The sequence below is a fragment of the Chlamydotis macqueenii genome, chromosome 13 (genome assembly GCF_036417535.1).
Source record: "Chlamydotis macqueenii isolate bChlMac1 chromosome 13, bChlMac1.mat, whole genome shotgun sequence".
NCBI lineage: Eukaryota > Metazoa > Chordata > Aves > Otidiformes > Otididae > Chlamydotis > Chlamydotis macqueenii.
The window spans coordinates 19,278,737-19,295,141 of NC_141568.1; the positions used below are offsets into that span (position 1 = coordinate 19,278,737).

The 16,405-nt window shown below is 41.1% G+C and overlaps 1 long non-coding RNA gene across 1 annotated transcript; it reads left to right on the forward strand.

The window, feature by feature from the left end:
• Positions 1-5,854: 5,854 nt before the first annotated feature.
• Positions 5,855-15,705, forward strand: LOC147599153 (uncharacterized). The gene is made up of 3 exons (XR_015260061.1): positions 5,855-6,104; positions 13,986-14,101; positions 15,571-15,705. It is a non-coding gene; the product is annotated as an uncharacterized LOC147599153 (long non-coding RNA).
• The last annotated feature ends 700 nt before the right edge of the window (positions 15,706-16,405 follow it).

Below are 16,405 nucleotides of genomic sequence, written 5' to 3' on the forward strand. Positions count from 1 at the left end.
GAAATGTGGTTTTGTTCATGATCTTGCTGTTTCCTCACCACTTAGTTTTGGTGGTGGTTTGGGGTTTGTTTTTTTTCTTTTCTTTGGTTGGGTTTTTTTTGTGAGTGGCTCAGCTTAGTGAAAGGACAGAGTCAACGCTGGCTGGCTGCAATAAGCTAAGCACTGGAGTGTGACATTAAATGTACACACTAGAATGTAAGATGTCAAGGAAAACAAAAACAGTTCTGGAGAGAGAAGGTAATGATGATAGCTAGCCTACAGCAAGCACACCACAGTGTAATATTTGACTAATCGTCTAAAAATATTATTTTTCCTTAAACTTGAGATTTATCGGAATAACAAAACAACACAGCAAGCTAGATAAAACTTGGAATGAAGAAGCAAAAAAGCACATTTGGAAATACGGGGTATGTTGTTATACCCATTAAGATAATAAAGCAATAGCTCTGTCAGGCCCTCTTAAAAATAATTTGCTTTCATCTTACATCTTAATGTGAGCCCGTCTTTTATAGCAGATGTTCTGGGAGCGCTCCCTCCCTTACGCAACGACAGAAGCATGCCAATGCTCCAAAGAGAGGTTTACCTTTCAGAACTGACAAGTGTTAAAAGAAAAGGGGGGTGAGAACAGGTTTGTAATCTACATCGCAGATATGTGGGAAAGGGTTTTAAAATATACCGTGTAAGGGAGAGGAGGAAAATCAGGCACGTTAAATAAAGTCTGTATAAATAGTAACAGTGAAGTCATACAATGATCTTTAGCAAAATAAGCCGCGCTGAAGCAGGCCGTGAGCAGTGAGAGCCCACTATTTCTTATGGGATGCAGTGATAAAGAAATTACATACTTATTTGAGAGGAACATAAATAAAGATTAATAGGTTAATGAGTTATTTTCCTTTCATTACTATACTATTGTACTTTATTATAATTGCTTTGCACTCATTTAATTAAATTTGAACTAGGGCCAACACAAGATAATTTGTTTTCCCTGTACTAAACAATGAGTATGCAGATTGGAAGTACTGAAGCAGTAATCAGCCCTCTGTTTGCAACACTTTTCTACTCTGAGTAGACATTATAATTGATAATTTGATTGTTGCAGCACTCCATGCAATATATTTTAAAGCAACATTAACATAATGGAAATTATGTTGTGTGCCTAATCCGAGCTTTGCGCTGTGTAAGGATACGAATCCTGTTCTGTAATGAATTAGGGCGCTATCCGCCAAACGTTCGCACAACCTTTACGTGCCTCGTTTTGGAACAGAGCTATCCGCTGCTGGTCTCCGTGCAATGTCTTCCCTATCAAGTTATATCACTGGAGTTGTACACCAAAAGAGCAAGGGTCACAAGCTAAAATAGTGAAGGTAAGTATTTCAGTAAAAGCTGATTTGTTCTGACATTTATCTGTCATTAAAATGAAATAGTTTTTTGTATAGTCCCTGTACAATTCTTGCATTGTGAAGATGTTTATCCAGTCCATTAGAATTTATCCTTCCATTGTCTCTTTCCAGCTTCTGAGAGACCTGGTAGTGATTGGCCTGAGTAGCAGGAAAGATGACGTGACTTGGATATTGAGGTGGGACTTTTCAGTGCCTGTAATATAAACAGTTTGTTTTTCACATTTTTATATGTATTGAACTTACTTAAGAAACAGCATCAATTGTGCATGTCCTACAAGAATAAAAAGAAAGGCTGGGGTTCTGTTTGATCTCTTCTTTCTCCCAATCACATGCCCCACACGCATTTTTAACGTCTTGCTTCCTGATGCCCCAGTGCCTGCTGAGGAGTTAGCTCTGTGTCCTGACCAAATGAAGTCCTGAGAGCGGTGGGACAGTCCTGAGCAGTTGTGTGCAACCTCAGCGGCACCAGGGTTACCTTGCCTTTCAAGTTTGGGCTGGGAAAAAGAAGTGGAAAAACAAAGTGAAGTGTGATGGCTTACAAAACCCTGCCAGCATTGGGCTGTATTTGTTTTCTGACAAAATAACAGTGGCTTTGCTTGCGTAAATGTTTGAGTCACCTCAATATTTGCCTATTTACTTTTGTGGCCTGAAGTGTCCCTGTACTAAAAAGGTGAGTCGTGGGTTTGCAAAATAAGTTCAGCTGGTTTGAGAAAAGTGTTGTAGAGGAGAGTATTTCACTTACTGTCTCTTAGGACTGAGCTTGTGAAGCCTCCCCTGGTCTTCCTCATGCAAGGGATCCTACTGATGAATAATCATGGTTATTATTTTCGAGAAATCATGATGAGGTTAAATGTGCCTGTTGGTCTGGTTGGAGAGCGCTGTTAGTGCGTGTGGAGTGCTCCAGGTTGCCTGCACAGGCTGCTTTTGTTCTGTACCATGCTTCCAAACAAAGTTTTTGAAGGAGACAGGAGGCCTGACTGACAGGCTTGACTTCACTTTTTTTTTTTCTTTTTTTTTTTTGTTCTAGTGTGCCATTTTTTTTTCTTTTGCTAGCAATTATTTAACATCATTATAAAGCCTCATATGTTAGGAGAGATGCCACCATAATACTTCTGGAGCTGAGAGAAAATTAGAAGGCAAGTTTCTTTCCCACAGGTAATAGCACAAAGCAGAGGAGCCTTTCTAACTTGCCTACTGCTAGGCCTAACCAAAAAGTCTCCTGAGTCTTCATAAAGGTAGCAGTCATCCTCAGTGAAGCTGAGTTTTACAATAAAGGCTGGGGCACTTTGGCAGCTTTTGAGTTTCCCAGAGACAGATTTTGAGCAAGGAGATGTGGGATCTGTGGAAGAGGGTGCATCATTTTGTCTTCATCTCGAGGAGTGGTGGGATTTTTCCATACCACCTTAGAACTTGTTATGGTGGGTTATGCCTTCAGAAAAAACCTAATTTGTCTGTCTCAGGGAGAAAGTGGATCATAAGTGCTCTCTCTTTTTTATACAAAGCCACTGCTATCAGCCCACGAGGCAAATCCAGGGAGGCTTCTGTTTTCCATTTACTGTACTTTTCAATTGATTGGTCAGTGGTGTGTATCCTTTTTCACTTTCTTTATTCCCTCTCTTTCAGACTTGGAATATCATTGCCTGAAATCCGGAGGGTAGCATTATAGATTTATTTTTCTTTCACACAGAGACCTTTAAACACATAGCGTACCTGAATTGCCCCTCCATCCAGCTTTAATTCAGTCTGGGTGTGGGGCCCAAATCACAGACTGAACCCTTTAATATTGCTTCTTTACACGATTTAAAAGGTTGGACTGAAAAGGAAACAGTCCTTTTCATAGGTGTGCATAATAAATAAGCATGACCAGAGAGGAAAGAATGGGACAATATCTTGGTATGAGGTGTTATAACCAAGTTTGGTTTAAAACGAAATCAAAAAGTGCATAAAGAAAGAAAAGCTGTAAAAACCACGAGGATCATGGAAAGGTATAAATGGAAAATAAAATAAGAGATTTTTTTCAAAGCTCAAGTTTTGTAGCTAGAGAATTATACCTGACATCCAGCATGGATATTTATTTGGGATAAATAAAATAGCAGTTGAGACTGCTGAAATGCATGTATCAATCATCTGTCAGATAAACTGGTGGGGAAGATTGAAAGATTACAGAACAAAGGGAAGAGTGTAAGCAAAAGGAACAAAATAAAAGAAATTTGTGCAAAGGGCTAGGATAAATAAGAGATTTTCTGAATACAAAAGAAACGAGGTCACTGGAGAACGCAGTAGAGTTTGAGGCATTGCAAAGGTAAACTACCTATGTTTCTCAGATGTTAAACACTTTGATTCAGCTTTCTCAATGAAGATAAGGATAATACAAATAAAAGAGATGTAGAAATAGAAAAAAAATAAGGAATGATTATAAACTCTGAATACTCGCAAAATCCAGAACTTTACAAAATCAACCTAGATTTCTGTGAGAAGTTAAAATACACAGGAGGAGATATGGACATGCTGAATGTGTCGTGGGAAATAGTGGCTGGCTGGAAACGCCTGATGACTTGAGGTGTAGTCAAAGACTTTTAATTCTTGGCAGATTTTAAGTCAGGACAGATGTTTTGGATAGTCTGTGGTTGTGAGAGAATAGTTTTGCACATAGCAGTTTTGTATATGGGAGTGCTTTTTTTTTCTACTTTGCTGTAGAGAGAAGGGCACCAGGCTGGGACCAAGTTGAGGTTGATGCGGAGGAGCAGCGATAAGAGGCCACCTCCTCATTCTGTTTGCGTGAGGCACGTAATGGTAAGTTTAACCAGTAGAGCAGAAGAGGAGAAAGAATCTGGCAAAGCAAGGTCTCCCAGTGCTTTGCTAGTGTTTGTGTTCATCATACCATACACAATCTAACCCAAATTCTTCTATTATAGTAAGAAAAATCAGACATATGGAGTTTCTGTATAGGCAATTTTGGGTTGTGTACACTGTTAAGTAATATGTATCCTATTCATCATCATTCTATATAGTTCCAAACACTAGGTACATTTAAATCCTCCCGAGAAGGAGAAAACACAAAGCCATATAATGATATTTTTAGATGGAAGTAGGGGTAATTTTCAGAAGCTGACTTAAAAATCTGGGAAAACACAATGAACAGTACTTAGGAGAATATAAAAGACCACGAGCTCACAATCAAATCAAGAATGTATAAAATACGCTTTCAAAGACAGCACAAATCAATGGGCAGGAGTAAGGCTCAAGAGTTTTCAATGACGAAAAAAGAATGAACAATGAAAAGATCATGGCAAACTGAAATGCAAATACAGGGGCTTCATGTAGTCTGATACTGGTGAGAGGTGACAGTGTTATGGTAATGCTCAAAAGGCCAGTCTCTGGTTTTAGTTATTTTTTGAAAAACTTATTGTACAAACAGTGCTAGTATGGTACAAGAGAGACCTTAGTTATTTGTTAAAGTTAGAGAAAGCGGGTCTGCAGAAGAGAAGAAATTAAGAGGTGGTCATCTCATTGAGTCAGAGAGAATTCAGAAGGGAACAGGCAGGGTAAACGCTACCAGGCTAGCTGAACTCTTCTGAGATGCAAGAACAAAGAGGCATAAACTAAAAGAAACGGATGGCAAAAATATTTAGTGTGAATTTCGTACAAATAGGGAGCAAGTGCGTATATACAATGTTTCACTAACGGCAGCAAGAGGAAGAAATAACTGAAAAAAAATAATTTAAAGGGTTAGTGTATCTAAGGTTTAAAACATATAGGCATTTAACATTACCATTTACAGTGAGCTGTTCTCTTTGCAAATAACTATGCATAATCTTTTTGCAAGGCAGACCTATTGTCATAAACAGCAAAATAAGGCAGAAAAACTTTGAAAAATAAATTTTAATTTTAGAAGTGGTCATAATTCTGGTTATTGGGAACTTTTCTGCAGCAATTCCCCAGCAGCAGAAGTGTGTTGTGTGGATAGGAGTGAAAACTACTTCATTAAATGCATTTTTGTGTCTACTATTTACTATTTATGTACTATTTGAAAATATGTATAGCAGAAGGGATTGTGTGATGTATGGGTCATTGGAGGAGTTTTGTTTCTTTTTAGAAAAAAAAATAATAATTTTACATCCATGCGGAGGAGTACTCCACACATCAACTATAAAACACAGCACAGGAATTTGCCTGTTGTAGCTCTGAAGAAAAATTGAGAGCATGCTTCAGGGACGGGTGCTTCCTGAGAGCCTCCCTTTTAACCAGTAGCTCCCATTATGCTTCAGCCATGGTCCTCTTCTGTAGCATAGCCCTTAATGAAAAAGTGCTAACTGAAATGGGAAGCAAAAGGGACACATATAGGCATTTTTGTTACCAGATGCAGACTCCAGTTCAAATGACAAACGGGAGAATTCTGTCGGCAGGTACACAGACTAACGTGCTGTATTTGTTCTTACACTCAGGAGTCACTCAGAAGCCTGGATGAGGCTGTAGCGTCCTGCCTGGAAATGGGAGCCTTCCTGCCGGAGTGATGACGGATCGTCCGATTCCCTCTGTCAGACAGAAATCTTAATTTTGACTAACTGAAGCTCAGGTATCATGCAAGACCACTTCTGTTCATCCAAAGCCAACCGTCTGTATATAGAAGCTGTCCGTAGAGGTCCCTCTGGTCTGCCGAAACCTGGATCTTAGTTCTCTGAGGATATGAAGATGGGCAAAAATGTAAGTTAATAGTAAATGATGAAGCAAATTGAAGAGTGGAAAGCAGCATATGATTGTAAAGATGATTGAATATGGAATTGCTGTACATTGAAGCAGTTAGGAACATTGATTACTATGTTTTTTTAAATATTTAAGGGTGTGCATTCACTATCCAGGACACGTGCTTGAGAAACTGAAATATAGTGCATAACCCTAAACCCCCCCCAACTCTGAACCATTCCTAAACCCACCCTATAGACTCTGAACCATTCCTAAACCCACCTAGAGACTCTGAACCATTCCTGAAACATGCCTAGACTGGGTTTTTCTTCGCTAAGCTCATAGAAAAGATAGGATTCTCACTCCTCCTTATCAGGCAAAGTGGGTCCCAAATTGGTTCAAATCCCAGTAATCCAGCCTGAAGAACGAAATATTCCTGAAAAGAGGGGTACACAGTCTGCAGTACAGCCTGATGCCAGGGCTGTGGATCTTACAGGCACATCCAAGCTGGCTTTAAATTAGGTTGCTCGGCTAGTAACGTAGCCACAGCAGCATGGAGCCAGCGTAGGGCAAGCTGTTTACGCAGTTTTTCAGCCATGGAACAACATTCACATCAGTGAATGCAGCGGAGACATACTCGGAATAAGAATGTGATTTATTCTTTCCATGTGAGAAGCAGCTATATGTTCAACAAAGGCTTTCCTTAGACTAATGGCCGAAGTAGGCCCCAGAGCAGCTCCTCTATAGACTGAGAAGAAAGGATTGTTTGTTGAGGCCCAACTGTCCCCAAAAACCAGTCTGCTGAGTGGATTCCGTCATGTATGAGTTCTCCGCTCACTTCATTGTCACGGGTGTTTCCGCAAGCCTGCCACGCACGGCATAACTGGGGAATTTACTACAGCGGTTGCTGATAGAGCAAATAATTCAAAGTCCTGTCACAGCTTGAAAAGAACAGATGACTACTATAAACCGGTTTAATATATATAAGATATTGTTTACCAATGGAATACAGGACAATGTGGTTTTCTATAGAACCTCTCATTCTCAAGGAATGGCGACACATTTAATGAAGGAATGAGTTAGAGTTGTGGTTGTTCAGCCCAGAGCATGGCTAGTTTAGCCTTTCAATGCAAAATCATTATGTGCTCAGCAGTAGCTCCCGGGGCCGTGGCCAGTAAGGGCTGTCGTGCTGAGACAGGGGACACCGGCCCTGACACCGTCTTTGTCCTCTCGAACTGTTTGCGGTATTGCTTACCCTCTCCTGGGATGGGAACCAGGGGAAGAAAGAAGGAAACTTTTGTTAATTCTTAGCATTTCCCCAGTGCTGGTGACAATAACTCTGACCGTGTGGCACCTCTAATAGCTAATTGCAAGGGCTGCAGTTGGCTGAGCCCTGGTTTGTCTGTAGGAATTCTCTTCTCCGCAGCTATTTTCTTGGTCAGCGTGTGCCTCCGGTATTCTTGTGAAACAAATCTGTGCTCTCCTGTCCCAGTATGGGTAGCTGCCCTTCCTGAATAGTTGGAACAGGCAAGAAGTAGTACAGCGTTTGTTTTCCAGGGGGATTTGGGTTCAGCTGAATCTGAAAGCCATTTATGTATCTAATTCATGTAAACTAACGCTGCTTTTAAAACCCAGTGTATAATATCACTCGCTTTGCACACTACTCGCTGCCAGCCTTTTGGAATACCGTTTTTATTTGCGTATCTCTAGCTCTGATTCTTGAGTGTAACCCTGCTGTCTTTGTTCTTTGTCTGTCTTAATATTCGGTTTAGGTTATCGTTATGGAAAAGCAAGACCGCTCTTCCCAGCAATGCGGTGTGTCTCACCAGTGTAGTGCACAGACATTGGAGCATGGGATGCAGAGCAAAGGGTTGTGCTTGCACAACCAGTTTGCGTGTTCAAACTGCGCATTAGCGTGGTTTTGGTGCTTGCACGATTTGCAGTAAACTTGGCGGGCGGTGTAGGATGGGAGTCATTGCTCTAAGGTAAAGGTGACCTGAAGGATCGCTGAAGCTGAAGGAGGCAGCATAAGTCTGGGAAGCTTGCAGAAGAAGGGAAAAAATGCATGTATTCATTTCTCTTGGGTGAAGCCTGGTTATAAAGCACATGGTAGAGCAGAGACCGGTCCAAAAGGGGCTAGAACTGCTGAGCCAGAAGATCACACTGCTCAGGTGACACAGAAGATGATTTTGCTCTGTTCTGCTGCCTTATGTCTCGAAATAGCCCATGCAGGTTTTCCATTAGTGGGGGAAATGTATTTAGTTGGACTAATACTCTTCTTCATCTGTCTGTAAATAATACCAGTGTGGCCCCGAAGTTACAGCTTTTAACCTTTGAGATCTATATGGCCTGAAAACAACGGAAAATTGCTTTTGTCTTGTGCTGTTGTCGTCAGGGACACGCAAATTGCTCTCCTTAGTCTACAGCAGACAGTATAGTTTTTGTGATGCTCTGGGAACTTGAACCACAGTGTGGGTTAAACAAAGCCTACCAAAGTTTGTTGAGTAGGTGCGTGGCCTTGGATGCTGCAGGCGGCGTGACTCATCTCTGAATCGCAAGTGCGTCCTGAGTTTATCTATGTGGCAAACGAGGCAGAAGTCCCAGAGCTGTATCTGCCCGTGGCTGACCACACAGAATGCCTCTATAGGAGCTGTGGCTTTACAGCAGCAGCATGCGGTAGGTGGGTAAGCGTTGGGTTTCTGATGAGGTCGCTGGAGGCAGCGTTTCATTCCGGAATGCCCTGCAATTTCTCTTCGTGTGCAGCTCTTGGCGCAGGCTGATGCCCAGCCTTTATGAGATGCTCACTTGTTTTTAGTCACACGCGTGATGTACTGTGCAGGCACTGGCGTTGTGCAGCTGGCAGGACACGAAGGTGCCATGGCACTGTAGGAAGAAATGGCTGGAATATGAAGGCAAAAAAGTCTGGAAAGACCTAAGCGGAGGATTCCTCAAGGGACAGGAAAGAGTTTATGGAAGTCACTAGCTACCTACAGTAACTGCTTTGAAGCTGCTGGGGTCTCAGTGCGTTATTGATGAGGGGCACTGACTGCCTTTCTTCACTGTCAGTTTTCTGGTAATTTTTTAAATACACACTCACAAAAAAAAATGAAAACGATCCATTCCCATTTTTCTAATGTTTCCACTCACTGATTGTTCAGGCAGCTCACAGGTGTCTGGGAGCTTTGTCTCCAATAAATATATAACAACAGAATCTTTGCAATACTGGCTTCCCCGTTTAAGAGATCATATATTGAGGTTGTGATAAAGCAAATGCGGGGGAGCTAACAGACTTCTCCTGAGAGCCCCAAGTTTGCTCTGCCTGGAATGGTGCGCTTTTTAAGCTGAATTTCCACAAACCCTTCAATGAGTGAGTTTCAGGACAAATATTAAGCATGTGAATTTTAAGTTATTTGTTGGAGAATATAAACCTAGAATTTATTGTGAATGGATAAAAATGAGATTTTTGCAGAAGATGATCAATTATTTCCACTATTCCACCTGGTATGCAGAGCCCCAGAGCAGGACAGAGATGGTGACTTTGTGCTTCACAAAAGCTGAATTTCTTCTGGTTGTGCTCAGCTCTCGGAAGGCTGATCGTTGTGCAGGTCTTCCTCAAATGTGGCTTGTTGTACAGAGCCTCACAGATCAGTTCTTAGAAATGTGAGTGGTCTGGTTTCAGTGCGTGTGAATAAATGCAGATTTATTGAGAAGACAGTGCTCTTAATTAATACTCTTAAGGGTTCTGATTCAATCAAACACTTAAGCACATCCCTGCCGTCAGCCACGTGGGCCATTTAGTTTTTAATTTAGTTTTTCCTTTGGAAAAAAACACAAGCTGTTCACGATGCTTCATGAACAGAGAGGCTGTGTTCATCGACTTTTTTTTCTGCTGGAAATTCTTCATTCAGGTCACCCTGTTACTGTAAAAGTACAGGAGCGAGTCACGCTGAGTCCGTAAGGGGGTGGAGTTGCTCCATTGCATACGGAATATGGAAGGATGGATGAGAGGGTGGGGAGGAGGGCTGCTGCACCCTCGTGCTCCTCACCGCTGAATCTCGGATCCCCCGCATCGCGGTAGGGCGTGGGGGCTGTGTTCACGTGCAGCGGTTGCTGGCCCAGCCCCGACACCTCCTCCCGCCCAAGAGACTGATTTCGCAGTACCTCTCCGTGACTGTTCGGCCTGCCTTCCCTCCGCTGTCCCGCGGCACTGGTGGCCCTCGGCGTCACTGGGGATGTGCCCATCGCCCTGCGGGCATCGTGGGTAGAGCTGCCCCGCTGTCCCCTGTCCCCTGCTCGATTCACACTGAGGGAAGAGAAACTTCCAGAGCTGAGGCCTTGGTTGCTACGAAGGGCCTTGCAGTCCCCTCTGCAGCTGGATGGATGTCATTGGGAGAGAAGGGGGAAAAAACCCCACAAAACAAGTTTTGGAAAAATCCTCGTCCAACAATACCTGTTGTAGGAACTGTTTTCAGCGAGACGCAAACGCGTTATCCTTTCGTTTCTACAAGGGTTCTGATTTGCTTCATTAATAACAGACTTGTTCTGGAGAGTGACAGGACGGGAACCAGCACGGTAATTACACACTGCTCTTTTTGTGGGGACTGCCATCAAAACAACCGTGTTCTCATTACCTCCCCAGGCAAGTGGCGAAACAAATTTCTAACACCTTGCCCTCCCTTACAGCTGGACGCTGTTCCAGAATGACACGAATCATTCAAAAGTGAAAATGTAACCCATAGAAACGTTATTCAGTAGACTTCATACAAAAGCAGGCATTTCTAAGTGCCTAATTAAAGGGTAATGAAAAAAACTTGTGTATTTGGCAGTAGTTGTGGAAGTACATTGCTTTTTGCTCAAAAGTCAGATCATCATAGCACAAATATTTTACAAAAGAAAAATGTTGCCTTTTCCTGGAGTTGAGTAATTAAAAACTTTCTCCCTGAACAATTCACCGAACACCGAAGGAGACATTGCCTGGCTCTTCAGTACGTGGAATGCAGTTTTTTTTTTTTTTCAGCTGAAAAACTACATTAAAGTGTATCAACATACACATGGCTTACCTGTGCCCTTGAAATAAAGCAGTGATAATCCTGATCATTGCTCTCTTGACTTTGTTTCAACATGCTTTTTAATGCAAATTTCCTAATCTAACTTGTAAAACATTTAATATTTAGAATATACTCCTTTAAGATCCCTCAAAAGAGGCAAAGCTGCATAACAATGCCTGGTGCTGGAGCATTGTGAGCCTGCTACAAAGGAATGAGGTGATTCTTTCTTTCAGGTCAGGAGGTCAGGCTTCACTGCATTAATTTTGCTGAGTCTCTTTGTTATTTATAACAAACAAGGTCATTTATTTTCATTTCCTTGTTTCTAATTGCATGCATCTCCTTTGGAGTATGAACTCAGTAAACAGGTGGCTGAAATGCTGGGGAAAATGCTTGAAGCTGTTCCAGAAAAAAGGGCACGTCCCACACTGGTGAAGCAATTTGATGAGTTAGAGATTTAGTCATAGCAGGATGTGCACCTGCTTGAAAGCAAACACGCTTCTCTTTGGCACACACAGATACATGCAAATTAAAAGAGATTATTTCACTCTGAATGGTGGGCTGATATTTGATCAAATTTAACATTGTATATTTTAAATAAAGCCTCGGTGTGTATTAGCGAAATACAATCTCTTTTCAGCTGCTTTGGGTTTTTTTTCTTCCACTTCTCTTTGATGAGTTTTACAAATGAATGATATTTCTTCGCTGGCTGAGCCTACAAAAAGAGTACGTCTCCAGAAGAGAACTTTATCAGAGAATCTGTATGAGGAGAACTACCTCCATGCACTGAAAAAAAAATGGAATAATGAAAAGCTAGGATGTTTGACTGATAAGGAATAAACCAGATCTTAAATTTTTAGTTCTGAAATGAATTCTCACAAATTAAAGGGCGTTCATTGGAGTGATAGCAATGTGCTTTTTAATCCAGTAAGGCCCGCGTTTCCCGGCAGCCCAAACAGGACTCCTGAATACACTCATGGGCAGCTTTTGCATAGGTAGTGATTGGATTTGCATCTGAAAATACAGGCACCAGATGGCTAAAACTGGGGGTGCCCTGCCCTCAAAGATGAGGTACCTCATGGATTACCTTGATTTTAGGGGCAGTTCAAACATGGCAGGAAGCAGGAATTGTCTGGCATGACTGAGCTTTTGTTGGTAGCCAAAAACAGGTCTGGGGCTGAAACAGGGAAAAGGGAAACAGAGGGAGCTTTTCAGCAGGATCCTTGCTATCCCCAAAAAACGGGAGGCACCATGCCCCACTTCCGTAGGCTCTGCGGCTGGAGGAACTGTCTCTGAGCAAGGGGAAAACGTGGGAGGAAAGCTGGGGAGGTGGACGTGCCATTCCAGGGGACAATTGTTCTGTAAGGTTGGGCGTTTGGAGGAGGCTCGGCAAGGTCACCAGTCCCCCTGCTCTCCCTGTCATTTGTCTGCAGATTATTTCCTGAGAGTGGGGCAGGGAAGGCAATTTGGTTGTAGGGATTATGCTACAGCTTTCATTGTTTAGGATGCATACTGTAGCCTTTCTATGAGAAGATTACTGTCCTGGGCTTCGCTTTCCATGCATATGAAAACACACTTTGTAATTTCAGGGAGAAAATATCTTTAAATGGTATGTTGGAAGAAATAAAATATTTTGTATCTCTAAAAAAAGATAAAAATTCCAAACCTTTCTTAGCAAAATATTTGTTTCTTGAATGTAATTATAAATGTCATTGTACATTCTTCCTGACTTCAACGCTTATCTTGAAGAGTTCAGTGAAAATAAATTGTTTTCATGAAAGCAGAGAAGCCATTTGATAAACACACTGTCTCAGAAAATTGTTCCTGAAGCAGAGGTCATTCTCTCACTTTAAAAGAAAGAGAATATGTTTAAGAAAACAAGCCAGGCAGCAGAAATAAGCATTTTTTGTTTCAGTCAATTCATTTTAAAAAGCGATGTGTAAATCACATGGAAAATTCTGCATTGATTATTTTGACTGCTGTAGAGCCCTGGAATAAATGGAGTTGAAATGGACTTACATCAAAGAATATTGCATTTAGTAGCAAGTTGGAGTGTTATTTTAGTACTGATTTTTTTAGATTTGGTTTTGTGATCAGATGTTTTATTAAATATTAGCCGTTCATGGAAATGAGGGCTGATTCTTTAAGAACAGCTTGGCACATGGTGTTTATGAGCTTGGGGAAACGGTCTAGAGAACGGGATGAAATCTGCCTTCAGCTTTTCCATGTTGAAGACCTGGCCCACTGAAGCATCAAAAAAGGGAGCTGGACTCTATAAAGTGAACTAAAACCTCCTGAATGGAAGTACAGCAGTTCATTGTGGAGAGGTTACTGTGGTCTCTAGATCACACTTCTAGAAATCTGTTGGTTAATTTTTAATCTGATGGATTTATGTATGTGTTTATTACTAAGTCCCAAATTCTGTTGTACAAGGACTTGTAAAAAAAGTGGTTTATTTTTATAATTCTCAGCTAGAATTATGCTGCTATTAATACCAGAGTTATTAATATACTCTCAGAAGACTACATCGTTAATTAGGAGACCTAAAGGATAACTAATGAGTCCTTTGGAAGGCTACTTCCAGTTATTGTATGGATCTGATCTATCCAAAAAAAAGCTGTATGGCTACAGTCCTATCAAAAGTGGATACATTTTTGTGTATCTTCACATATTCTCTAGCGTTGATCACTAATTCTTTTCTGTTATAAGCTGTGCTGGCAGAAGGTGAGGTTAATGTCACAATAAGGCTCTGTGCCATTTGAACGGGACACGAGAACAGCAGCTTTCCTAAATAATGATTTTTATTTTTATGGCATGACTAAGACTATAGATGGCTTTTTACCTTAAATCTCTGCAGCGTCTCGTCCAGTCCTTCAGTGGCTTCCAAGCTATAACCCAAGCCCATCCCTTCCACGCTCACCAACCAAAGTCGTGCGCTGCGGTCTCTGCAGGGTACCACGCAGGCTCGCGAGGGTAAGTGTGCCCTCTCTGTGGGGAAGTACAGTATTATTGCGTTAAACTCGCAAAATCACAGACAGATAATTTCTTGATCACTCCAAGAACATCACCACATGCTTGCTTAGATGCTTTACAAAGAGACACCTGAAATACATCAGAGGTTATACAGCTATATGCTGTGTATTTCAAATAATTACCTAATAGAACACTGCATGCAATTAAAACTGGAAAACCTGTCTGAGTGAATCTGGTGCAGATACAAGTGTTAAATGCAACCTTCCTCACCCGGAAATACTCTTCACCAGATCTCACTAAGACTTTTCAGATACATTTCTTTAAAATAATTCTTCCAGTAATTAGATTTGGTTCTACTGTAAAATGAAAGTTTCTGCCTGAAAAATTCCTCTAACCTAATACAGAAATTTAAGGAAGAATTTGGATTGCTCACGATGAGCATGTTTGTTCTTTCTGTAGACATTTTCCTTGTAAATTCCTTTTAAAGAATAGATGCCAGCATTTTTCCCCCCCTCTTTTAATAATTCTTTTTGTTTCAATTCAATAAATGTATGAACGTGGAGAGGACTGGAGGGGAAACACAAACAGACAGAAACATACTACACAGCTTTATATCAACAGATGATATCAATTAGATTTTATATATATATATATATATATATGTACACATAGAGCAATCTTCAACCAAGTTTTTCTGCTTTGCTTTAAGAGGGCATCCCTGGAAGAAAGGAATACATTGCAACAATTTCTTACTTTCAGTTAAAGCTTTTATTCTTTAATGCTAATCTAGAAATGACACCGTTCCAGTCATTGTTCTCTTAAAGAAGTCAATTTTTATATTACCGGACAGTTCCGTTTCTGTTTTCGGTACTGCAATCAGTGTGTTTTTCAACGGGGTCTTTATCTGACAATAACTGTGTACCAGCGTGTCGGGATACTGTGACACTGCGGGCAATAGCACAGGATACTCACTCTGCCAAAAAGTAATCCTATAGTGGCCATTACACACAGGTTATTTGGGAGGGCTGGGGAATGCTCTCTTTAAAGCAGCAGGCACCTTTTTGCTGTAACACAGTTCAGCAGTATTAGTGGTTGTTTCAGCTCTGTAAACAACTCAAATATTTGTTTTTCTGCTAGAATATGGTTAAAGTTGTCACATGTGAGTTGAGGTGGTAACGTACTTCAGGTAAGATGAAAGACTTCAGCAATCCACAGAAACATCAAAGCAGGCACATGTAAATGTCTGAAAAGTTTAATAATTTTGTTTTTCCCAGTTTCACAAAGTAATGCATTTCCTGACTTAGGCCTGAAAGAAATAGAATTTTCACAAACCAAGAACTTTATAACTTTCAGTTGTGATTTTTTTTTTTTCCTGCAACACTCCATACTTGTATTTTGACATAATGATTTGTATTTTTAAGGAATGACTATTACAAAGTAATTTTTTCCCTAAACCCTTTGATCTTTAGTTTTCTAGATGCTGCAGTGGGGACAAAGAGAAGGTAATGATCACCTGGCAGACAAGCACCAGACTCCAGCTCTCCCGATTACTTGGCTGGTCCCATCTGCTGGCCGACATTCCCTCCTCTACTGCAGGGAACATGGTCAGTGACTAGTAAGTGTTTATTGATTCCTGCTTGAGATACTTGCTGAGAAATGTAGATATCAATGAATATTCAATCTGAATTAATACTAAGGACAAAAGTTTTTTCTTTCCTGCCTCATTTATGTAGGATACTCGTACCTGCATGATCACGTATAAATGCCAGCTGACTCTGCAGTCTTGATGAGAAGGTGATTTTAGTGAGATAAACTCTAATGAAATAATATGCGGTTAATAGCACTTTTTCTTAGCCAGAAGTTACCAGTGTGATTGTTGCTTTGAGAGGTAAGTCAAAATACTATTGATTCTCAGCAGTTGTACTTGATAAGTAGAATATAGGTGTAATTCAAAGCCCATTGCAGTCAATTAAAGGGACTTCCTATTGATTCTAGGAGGCTTCAGATTATTTTCTAAACCAGACCTGGTTGGTGCTCTGTCTTTCCTTTCTCCTCTGGCATTCCATAATTTTTGGATTGTGTCCTTTTATCCTGCTCGTGTGCTCTGGGGGGAAGGGGCTGAGACACTGCTCCTTACCAGGTGACATCGGGGATGCTGTGTTCCTCCATCTCCTCTCCTTCCTCCCAGTTCTTACAGGAGCCGATAGATGCGGACCCCACATTGTGAAGATCAATGTCAGGTCTTTTAAAATGTTGATTCTGCATTGTGAAACTGGAGCGAAGAGTCCAGGAGACTTGGCTGGC